General features: G+C 40.9%; 1 non-coding gene across 1 annotated transcript; it reads left to right on the top strand.

Annotated features, from left to right (window-relative positions):
* Window positions 1-8,901: 8,901 nt before the first annotated feature.
* On the top strand, window positions 8,902-9,008 carry LOC112787643 (small nucleolar RNA R71). The gene has a single exon (XR_003195044.1). It is a non-coding gene; the product is annotated as a small nucleolar RNA R71 (small nucleolar RNA).
* The last annotated feature ends 1,427 nt before the right edge of the window (window positions 9,009-10,435 follow it).

The raw sequence follows: 10,435 nt of genomic DNA, 5'->3' as shown, positions 1-10,435 counted from the left end.
AATGATGCAAGTCATTAGGCTCTCTCTTCTCTCTAGGTTTTAGGGTTCTTAGTTTTATTCTTTTTTAATTTTTGAATTCTATCTTATTTTAATTTAGTTTCTCTTCTACTTTGAATTCTTCTAGCATTCTGGTTTATTTATTTCCCTTGTTGATTACTTTATGTTGCCATTTGATTTATGAATTCTCATGTTAGATTTGATTTCCCTTTTTAATGCAAATTGAGGTATTTCATATTTATTGCTCCTTTCTTCGTTTGTTATTATTAAATGTTTGCAATTGTTAGTCTTAGGTTTTACTATTCCTTGTTAATTTCCTATGTTTTTATTTTGTGCCCACCAAGTGTTTGATAAAATGCTTGGTTGGATTTTAAATTAGCTTTTTATGTTCTTAGCTTAGATTGAGTAAATTGGAGACTCTTAAATTATCAAAGTCTCTTGTTGCTTGGTGATTGAAACTTGCTAGTTGGCTTGAGCTTCACTAACTCTAGTCTTTGATTAGGACTTGTGAACTCAAGTTGATTTGCTCACTTGACTTACCTTCAATTGTTAGAGGTTAACTAAGTGATAGTAAAAGGCAATTACCATTACAAGTGACTATGATAATGGGGATAGGAATTCCATTATCAATCCTTGCTAAGACTTTCTCAATTGCATTGGAAAGTAAACATCTTGGGCTTTCCGGCAATGTATAATAATCCATACTTTGCCCGAGATTTGATGGCCCAAACTGGCGTTTAAACGTCAGCCAGAGACGCTTTTCTGTCGTAAAACGCCGGGACTGGCACCAGAACTGGAGTTAAACTCCCAAACTGGCATCCAAGCTGGCGTTTAACTCTAGAAAAGGCCTATGCACGTGTAAAGCTCAATGCTCAACCCAAGCACACACCAAGTGGGCCCCGGAAGTAGATTTCTGCACTATCTGCACTTTGTTACTTATTTTCTGTAATCCTTAGTAACTAGTTTAGTATAAATAGCACTTTTTACTATTGTATTCAAGAGAGCTTATGCCATTTTTCACATTTGGGAGGTCCGCCATTCGTCCATGCCTAGACCTTTTTCTCTTATGTATTTTCTACGGTGGAGTTTCTACACCTCATAGATTAAGGTGCGGAGCTCTGCTGTTCTTCATGAATTAATGCAAGTACTATTATTTCTCTTTCAATTCACGCTTACTTCTTCTCCAAGATATACTCCCGTACTTAATTTAGTTAAGTCAGAATGAAGGGGTGACCTGTGACAATCACCCATTATCTTCATTACTCGCTTAGCCAAGATCCGCGTGCTTGACAACCACAAGCGGTCTACATGATGTTCAACGTAGTCATTAGAGGACCGCAAGAGTATAGTCTCTTGGGTCTCTGATCCACAGATTTTACTTGCCTCTCCTGACAACAGAGTATAGTCTCTCTCCGCAAGAATCAATTGGCAGCATTCCTGAGATCCAGAAAGTCTAAACCTTGTCTGTGGTATTTCGACTAGGATCTGGGACGGGATGACTGTGACGAGCTTCAAACTCACGAATGTTGGAAGGATTATAGTCACATATCCATCTACACCCAATTTGGTCCAGCATGAGAAAGCATTTCTAGCATGATCCCTTCATTCCTCTTTCAAGGTTCAGAAGAGATCCAAGTATGAATAGCTTCTTTTCCAAGATAACTACCCAATTGGATGAAGATCGAAAGCTTTCTAGTAAAATCAAGATAAAAGATAGAAGAAGGAGAATGAAAACTAAAATTGATCCATCAAATTACAACAGAGCTCCCTAACCCAATGAAGGGGGTTTAGTTGTTCATAGCTCTGGAAAATGAAAACAAAGATGGAGAATACATGCTGAAAGTAAACTAGAAGAGCAGAGAAAGTAAAATACAGAGCGTAATTCTAGGTCAAAGGCTCCCTAAAGTTTCCAGCCCCCTAAACTAATTTAAAGCTACTCCTATACTACTCTTCTGATCTTCTAGTTGGCTCTTCAAGTCTTGGGTATGGGCCTTTGGATCCTGAGTTTGAAGCAATTATCTTCTTCATTGGGCTTAGCTTTTCTTGCAGAGAGAAAGTGTGAAGTAGGCAGGGACTTTTAGCTCAGGACGTTAGTGATGTTAACGTTAAGTGGAGGTGTGGGTTCGAGAACGTTAGTGACAATCACCTTTTTCACTAACGTTGCTTACCCAAGTATGAGCCACGTTAACCTCAACGTTAGCGGCACAAATGTTGCCACTAACGTTGCCTCTTGGTCCTTCACACACGTTATTGGGACTTACCTTTCCCAATAACGTTGATAAGCCTCCCCCTTCCCTACGTTAGAGTCCATGTTAACTTAGTTAACGTGGCTTTCAACGTAGGCTTGCCAATCCTTCGAGAACGTTAGTGACACTTACCTTTGTCACTAACGTTCTAATATGCCCCTATTTCCCATGTTAGAGTCCACGTTAACTAGGTTAACGTGGCTTCTAACGTAGTAATGCTAGCCATCTCCAACATTAGTGACAAAGGTGAGTGTCACTAACGTTGGCTCATCATTCCCTTATCCACGTTAGCTTCCACGTTAACTAAGTTAACGTGGGAGTTAACGTGGCTCATAGTGGCTTGTGTGGGTTCATTCCAACGTTAGTGACAAAGGTAGGTGTCACTAACGTTGGCGATCACATGCTATCTCCACGTTAGCTTCCACGTTAATTAGGTTAACGTGGCTCATTGACGCTTGGCCAACGTTAGTGACAAAGGTTAGTGTCACTAACGTTGGCTTCTCCTTTGCTTCCCAACGTTAGAGTCCACGTTAACTAAGTTAACGTGGCTCTTAACGTGGCCACTTATGAGCTTGGTCCAACGTTAGTGACAAAGGTAAGTGTCACTAACGTTGGCTCCATTTTCTTTCTTCCACGTTAGAATTCACGTTAACTTGGTTAACGTGACTCTTAACGTGGGCTATGATGGCTTCGAGGGCGTTATTGGCGATTACTTTTCTCAGTAACTTTGCAAGTTAGCTCCTATTCCATGTTAGAGGTCACGTTAGTTAGATTAACGTGGCTGCTAACGTGGTTCTTCTTTGCTTCTTTTGTCCTGAAATCAAGCAATAAAGTGCATCAAAGTTCTAATCCAAGTCATGGGAAATGCAACATCCAATTTGTCATTAAATTCATGCAAAATCCTCATGAAATCATGTAAAGTGCACAATGTATGCTTGAATCAAGATGTAAGTGAATATCTACTCAGACTAGCTTCTTTTCTAAGAAAATGCATGAAACTATCCTAAAAACAGTAAAGAAAAGGTCAGTGAAACTAGCCAAAATGCCCTGACATCACAACACCAATCTTAAAGCTTGCTTGTCCCTAAGCAAGTACTGGAACAAGAGAATGATGAATGGAATGCCAAGAGAAATGAGTCATTCTTGTGGAAGTCATGTTTCTGGTTTATGGTGGTTTCATGCATAGTAACTTAGGTTCATTCCTTCCCTGGCTTTCAGACCTTTATCATGTCATAGAATCCTCACTGTGATTGCATCCCATGAGACTTTTATTCATTGATCCTTTTGTTGTTATTTCAGGGCTTATTTGTGTTCTTAGGCTAAGTGCTCTGTAAGGGGGCAACTCTTTAAAATAAGCTTTCATCCAACACTCCCGAACCAGTTGGTTCAAGGTGCTAGGTGTTGAAGCACCCCTAAGGACTTACTCCCTCAAGTCTCTCCTCCATACATACACACCACAGGCATATGGTTTATTTATTTTCTTTCTTGAGACCTTGGTGTCCAGCACCTCTTTGGGTTACTAAATGCTCTGTAGTGAGGGTTACTCTTGATAGTGGACTTTCAGCTGATAATCCCGAGTTAGTTAACCCAAGTTACCAAGTGATAAGGCACCCCTAAGAGCTTATTCATCCAAGTAAATCCCTCACACAGGAGCACCACAGACATATGCCTCAAGATTAAAACCATTGGTGCCTAGCCTTATTGCTTACTCTTTTTCTTTTATTTTTCAACTTTGATTGTTCTTTCCCTTTTTCTTATTAGGATTTTATTATTTAGCTAGTCTCATGGGTACGTTCAAAGCATAGTATTCATGACAGATAGTTGTCTTCCCACCTTGTGGTTGAACCAACTTAGCTAATTTATGACCACACCACAAACTCAGGAACTTACTCCATAGTATGCACTCTACTCTGGTCTTTTATAAAACACTCATTCTCTTTTCATTTGATCCAAAAGGACAAGCATACAAGTAAGTAAGGAAAGGATGCAGTGACATAAAGACTAGCAAGCATAGACCTATTCAACAAAAAACTTAAAAGACAGAATTTAAAAAGGTTCAAACTAACATGGAAGCATGTTCTATTTCATACAAGATCTTCTTTATTTAAAGCATAGAAAAAGGATGGACCAACGAAGGAACTCCACCACCTTTTACTCATGTGGATGACCATGCGCCCCTCCTTGCTTGTCCTCTTTGTGTCCCTCTTGAGTGTTGGTACTCCCACTCCCTTTGCTCTTTCCAATCAACTTCTTCCAGAAACCACCATCTTCCATCTTCTTCTTTAGTGTTTCCTTCTGCTGTTTCACTTTCCTTTCTTCTTGTTCTACAAAATCTTTTTGAACCTCATCATATGTAGGGATAGCATAGTGTAGATGATGCATATGACTAGACATGTAGTTCAACTTGGCTTGAGTGTTTACGTTGAACTCCTCCCTATGTAGTTGCCGTCCTTCATTAAGTACAGTGAACTCATTGAATGCTTTCATCTGAGCTATTTGCCACTGATTGAGTTCTTGCAAGTGCTTATCTTGACGTTCTTGCCTCTCAGTAACTTGGTGCATGGCTTGAGTGAGCTGGGAGTAGTGTTCCTGTTGCTGCTCCATTTGTTGTTTCTGCCACTCTTCTTGTTGGCTCATCCAGTTGGACTGAAGGTTTAGTATTTGCTCTTGTCCTTTCATATGTCTCATCCCCAAATCTTCAGTGGCTCTTAAAAGGTGATTCATATTCAATTTGGCTGGGTCATGATGTTCTTCTTGATGATATTCTTCCTGAAGAGATTCCTCTTGATGAGCTCCTTCTTTCGCTTTTTGCTTTCCTATTTGGGGTCTTCTTTGTTGTTGGGCGGGAGTAGTATAGATCAGACGCTGGAGTGTAATTAGCCTCCCAGAATTCACCCAGTCTGGATTGCTATCCTCGAAGACTACCTTGGCTCTTGTACACAATCTGAGAATAGTGCTGGGGTACCAAAGCCTTACACCCAGATCAACCTTCTCAGCTGATTCTTGAATCCCCTCAGCTATGAGTTCATGCACATTGATTTCTCCACCCTGTACTAGGCAATATACCATAGTCGCTCGATTGATATTGACCTCTGAATTATTTGCAGCTGGGAGGATAGACCTCCTTACGAGTTCAAACCATCCCTTGGCCCTCCAGGCTAAGGTCTCCCCTCTTGATGAATCTGGGTCTCCCATCTGCATACCTCTCCTAGTCAGCTGCTATAACACAGATATTAGTTACGATTTCTGTGAGCTCATCATTGTTAGGGCTCTTATTTATCCTTGCATGATAACTGAGCTCATCAAAATGTGGTGATTTCAGGTGAAGAGTTCTTGTTATAGCATTTGGGCTGAAGTCCACCTCCTTTCCTCTTACGTAGCTTTTGAAGGTTGGGGCCTTGGTTTTGTCTTCTCTAACCACATTTGCATAGAACTCTTTGACGAGGTTTGCATTGATCTTCCCCTCTGAATTCGTGAGCCTTTGCCACCCTCTTTGTTCAATTTTCTCCCGAATCTGTGGGCACTCGTCTTCATTGATTTGGAAGGTTAACTCGGGCAGTATCTTTTTGAGCTTTATCCGCTCAAATTCTTGTTCATGGAACGCAGTTTTGAATCTCTTCTCATCGAAAGGAATGCTCTCCATTGGTTCCTTTCTCTTTTGCCTCTTGGAGCTTGATGATGCCATGAATTTGAGTTACTGTGTGAGGAGACTAGAAGGTAAGGATAGATGAGGAATTTGGTTGGTTAGGACGAGGTGTAATGAAGGAGTTTTGGATGCCGAAAGTGTGAAGTGTGGAGAGTGGGAAATTGAGTGTGAGGGGTAAGTACCCACTAGGACTCACTTATATAGGGAGATTGTGAGTGAATGTAAGGTGTGGATTGATGGAGTGGTTGCTTGATGGACGGTTAGGGTTGTGCATGGAGAAGGGACAAGGATCATCACTTTATGAGGGCTATTGGTTTGGTCCTCAAGGGTCTCTTTTTTTTTTCAATGTTGCATGGCAACATTTTCCAATGCATCCCCCCTTAGGGCACGTATGTTGTATCCTCCTTTTGTGGTGTCCGAGCCTTCTTCATTTAATTGTCCAATCAATCCCCTTCAATGCTGCTTTTCGTTTTCCCTAAAAAAAATAAAGTAAAAAAAACTAATATCATCAAACAAGTTTAAACTTTGCGGCTAGAATAATAAAAGAAAAGGATTAGATTGTTTATTCATGAACACCAACTAACTAACTAACTGTGTATCCTTATATGCATATTCATGGCACCTTGGGTGACACCAAACTTAGTTTGGAGCACCGTGATAAAAAAGTTGTTGTTCAAAGCTCCAAGACTAGCATGCTTTGAGTTGTATTCATGCTTTCTTGGCAGGCTTTGAACACCAAACTTGTTCTTCACTATATGCTGCATGACAAGGATTTCACCAAGTGTTAGTCAAGTTTGGGTTGGAATTCATAAAAATTGACTTATTAACTATTTTCTAAAAGCATATAAAACATGGGTTGCCTCCCATGAAGCGCTTCTTTAGTGTCACTAGCTTGATGTTTTTTTCTTTTGTCAGGGTGGTTGGTAATGCTTCAAGTCCTCCCCTCTTGCAGTGGACCTATATCCATTGGTTGTATCAATGATCTCTACATGTTCCAAGGAAAGAACTTTGTTGATAATGAAGACCTTAGGTAGCTGACATGGTACAGTGGGGAGATCAGGGGGGATATCTGGGAAGTAAGCTGAGATCACTTTATCCCCTGGAGAGAAGTCCTCTGTAGGGATCTTTTTGTTCCTCCACCTCCTTGGTACCTTCTTCTTTGTTTCTTTTGATGTTGCCTTGCTCTTTGTGGCCTCTTCTTCTAAATGAATTTTGAGGTTGTCTTCACATGCCTCTGGTGGTTTAGGTTCCTCCAGCTTTTCCTTGAGCCGTGACAGCTGTTTGTTTCCTTGTCCATCAACCAAGGGAGTCTCCGGATGAGCTTGTTGTTCTTCAGTTCTTGCCTCTTCCTTCAGTGTCTCACTGTGATCCTTCCTTGGTTCCTTGTTCTCTTGATCTGTTTTCTGTGAGTGTTTAAAAACAGTGAAGGCAAGCTATTTATCATGGATCCTCAAGATTAGCTCCCCTCGCTCCACATCTATGAGTGCTCTGGCTGTAGCTAGGAATGGTCTTCCCAATATGATTGGGTGAGTGTAACTCTCTTCCATGTCCAATATGACAAAGTCTGCTGGGAGGAAGTATTTCCCAACCTTTACCAACACATTTTCCACCACTCCTATTGCTTGTTTTTGAGTTTTGTCAGCCAGCCTGATGACTACATCTGTGGGCATTATCTCATTGATCTGCAGCCTCTTCACAAGGGACAAGGGCATTAAGTTGATGCTTGCTCCCAAATCGCAGAGTGCTCTATCAAACATTGTTTCTCCTATGGCACAGGATATGTGAAAACTCCCTGGGTCCTTTCTTTTTGTAGGCAACTCTGGTTGAATGAGGGCGCTGCACTCCTTGTTCATCACTATAGTTTGGCCTCCCTTGAGTGAGCTTTTCCTGGGAAGCAGTTCCTTCATATACTTGATGAATGCAGGCATTTGTTGGATGGTCTTGATGAATGGTATGTTTACATGCAGAGATCCAAACAAGTCAAGAAATCTTGAGTATATTCTCTTCTCTACAGCACCATTGAGTAGTTGAGGAAAGGGTGCATAGAGTCTCAGCAGCTCCTGTTGTGAGATTTTTAGTTCTTGGTGATCTTTTTCCTTTTCCTCTGCTGAGGTATCTCCAGGTTGTTCTAACGGCTTGTTTGGCTTGTCCTCAGTCTCCTTATCACTTATAATGACCATCTTGCAATCTTCCCATCTTACATTCTTTGTTTCTCCTCTCGGATTTTTCTCTGTGTCACTTGGGAATCCATCTGTAGGTTTGGGAATCTACTCAGAGAGATACCCTACTTAAGATTCCAACCTCTTGATGGTGTCTCCCTGGTTCATAAAATTTGCTCGCACTTCCTCCTTGAACGCCTTGTTGTCTTGAATCTCTTTGCCTATGCCTTCAAGTAGATTCTCAATCCTTGAGAGTCTGTCATCAAATGATGGTGGATTGAGATTAGAGGTGGAAGGATGAGGAGTGTTATTTTGGTTTTGATATGGATGTGGAGAGGTATTGTCATGGTGGTGTTGATATGTTCTCTGTGTGAATTGTTGGTGAGCTGCATTGTTGTGTTGATTCCCCCACCCAAAGTTTGGGTGATTCCTCCAACCACGGTTGTAGGTATTAGAGTATGGATCATGGTTTTGCCTAGGTGAATTCCCAATGTAGTTGGCTTGCTCCTGACTACCCTCTGCTTCTTCATTCACTCCTTCTTGGGTTGCTGACGAAGTGGTGATTGCTGCTACTTGGTTCCTCTCCATCTTCTTGATGAGGTCAGCCAGCTGCTTGGTAATGAGCTTGTTTTGAGCAAGCAGTGTGTCCACAGTGTTTAGCTCCATTGCTCCTCTAGTGTTGCCTCTTTCAGAAGCATAGAAATAATCATTTTCTGCTACAGTCTCAATGACATCTATGGCCTCTTCAATGGTCTTCTTCTTGTTCAAATATCCTCCAGATGAATGGTCTACTACCTTCTTTGATTCATAAGAAAGGCCTTCATAGAAAATGTGTAGCTGCACCCATTCATTGAACATATCTGGTGGACACCTCCTTGTCAGGTCCTTAAACCTCTCCCATGCTTCATATAGAGTCTCACCATCTTGTTGCCTGAAGGTTTGGACCTCAGCTCTGAGCTTGTTGATTCTTTGGGGAGGATAGAATCTGGCTAAAAATTTGTTCACCATATCTTCCCAAGTTGTCAAACTCTCCTTCGAAAAAGACTCCAGCCACTTGGTTGCCTTATCCTTGAGTGAGAATGGAAATAAGAGCAGTCTATAGGCGTCAGGATGAACACCATTAGACTTCACCGTGTCACATATCCTCAAGAAGGTGGTTAGATATTGATTGGGGTCTTCTTGGACTCCTCCTCCGAACGAACAGTAGTTCTGAACAAGGGTGATGAGCTGTGGTTTTAGTTCAAAATTATTGGCATGGATGGTCGGCTTTTGAATGCTACTTCCACAGTTTCCTGGGTTTGGATTGATGTAAGAGCCTAAAACTCTTCTATCCTCCCCAGCATGATTTGCTCGACCTTCTCTGCCATGATTGTGAGCCTCTTCTTCATGATGGTTTTCCATGTTTTCTTCCATGTTTGGTTCAAAGTATTCCTCCTCTTCCTCGGCACCCACTACTCGTTTTTCTCTTGCTTCCCTCCTTAATCTAAGGAAGGTCCTCTCAGGTTCTGAATCAAAAGAAGTTGAAGCCCCGCTTCTTCTCCCTGTCATACAACCAACAAAGCACAAGCAAGGAAAATCGATGCAGAAAGTATTTCTGTTAGAATTATTGTTAGTGTGAGTGATGCAATATATCAAACAGTTAGTGGGTTAGTGAACTGAATTGTAAATAACTAAAAAAAACGAAAAAGTAGGGGGAGGGGAAGAAATTAACTAAAACTGAAAGTAAATTACTCAAACAGAAAAATTAAATCAAATAAACTAAAAATGCTCAATCTAGTTATCCTCCAATTTAATCATTGTTGATTCAAAATCAATCCCTGGCAACGGCGCCATAAACTTGATACGCGGAAAACTTGTCTCGCAACAAATTTCCTTCAGCAAGTTTACCGAATTCGTCGTCAAGTAAAAACTCACAATAGAGTGAGGTCGAATCCCACAGAGATTGATTGATCAAGCAACTTTAATTAAAGGAATGTTCTAGTTGAGCGAACCAGAATTTGAGTTGAGAATTGCAGAAAATTAAATGGTGGGAAAGTAAATAGCAAAAACAGTAAATGCTGGAAATAAAGAGCTGAATGTAGATGGCGGAAAGTAAATTGCAGAATCTTAAATGGGAATGGGGTAATTGCTCATAAAAGTAAATGGCAGAAATTAAAGAGAATGGGTAAGATCAGAAATGGGGAGTTCATTGGGCTCAGGAGATGTTGCATTCTCCTGATCAAGTTCATTTTCATCTCTTCCAAAATCAATGAATTCATTGATCTCCTTGGCAATCTTAAGTGATCGAATTACAATTCCTTGTAATTCAATCTCTCAAATCTTGATCAATAGCCAATTCTTTGGTCAATTGCTCATGAGAAGAGATGAAGTATGGTCACTGATTATAC

This window comes from Arachis hypogaea, chromosome 20, assembly GCF_003086295.3.
Source record: "Arachis hypogaea cultivar Tifrunner chromosome 20, arahy.Tifrunner.gnm2.J5K5, whole genome shotgun sequence".
NCBI classification, from domain to species: domain Eukaryota; kingdom Viridiplantae; phylum Streptophyta; class Magnoliopsida; order Fabales; family Fabaceae; genus Arachis; species Arachis hypogaea.
The sequence above is the reverse complement of the archived record's forward strand: the minus strand, read 5'-3'. Positions and strand labels throughout refer to the sequence as shown.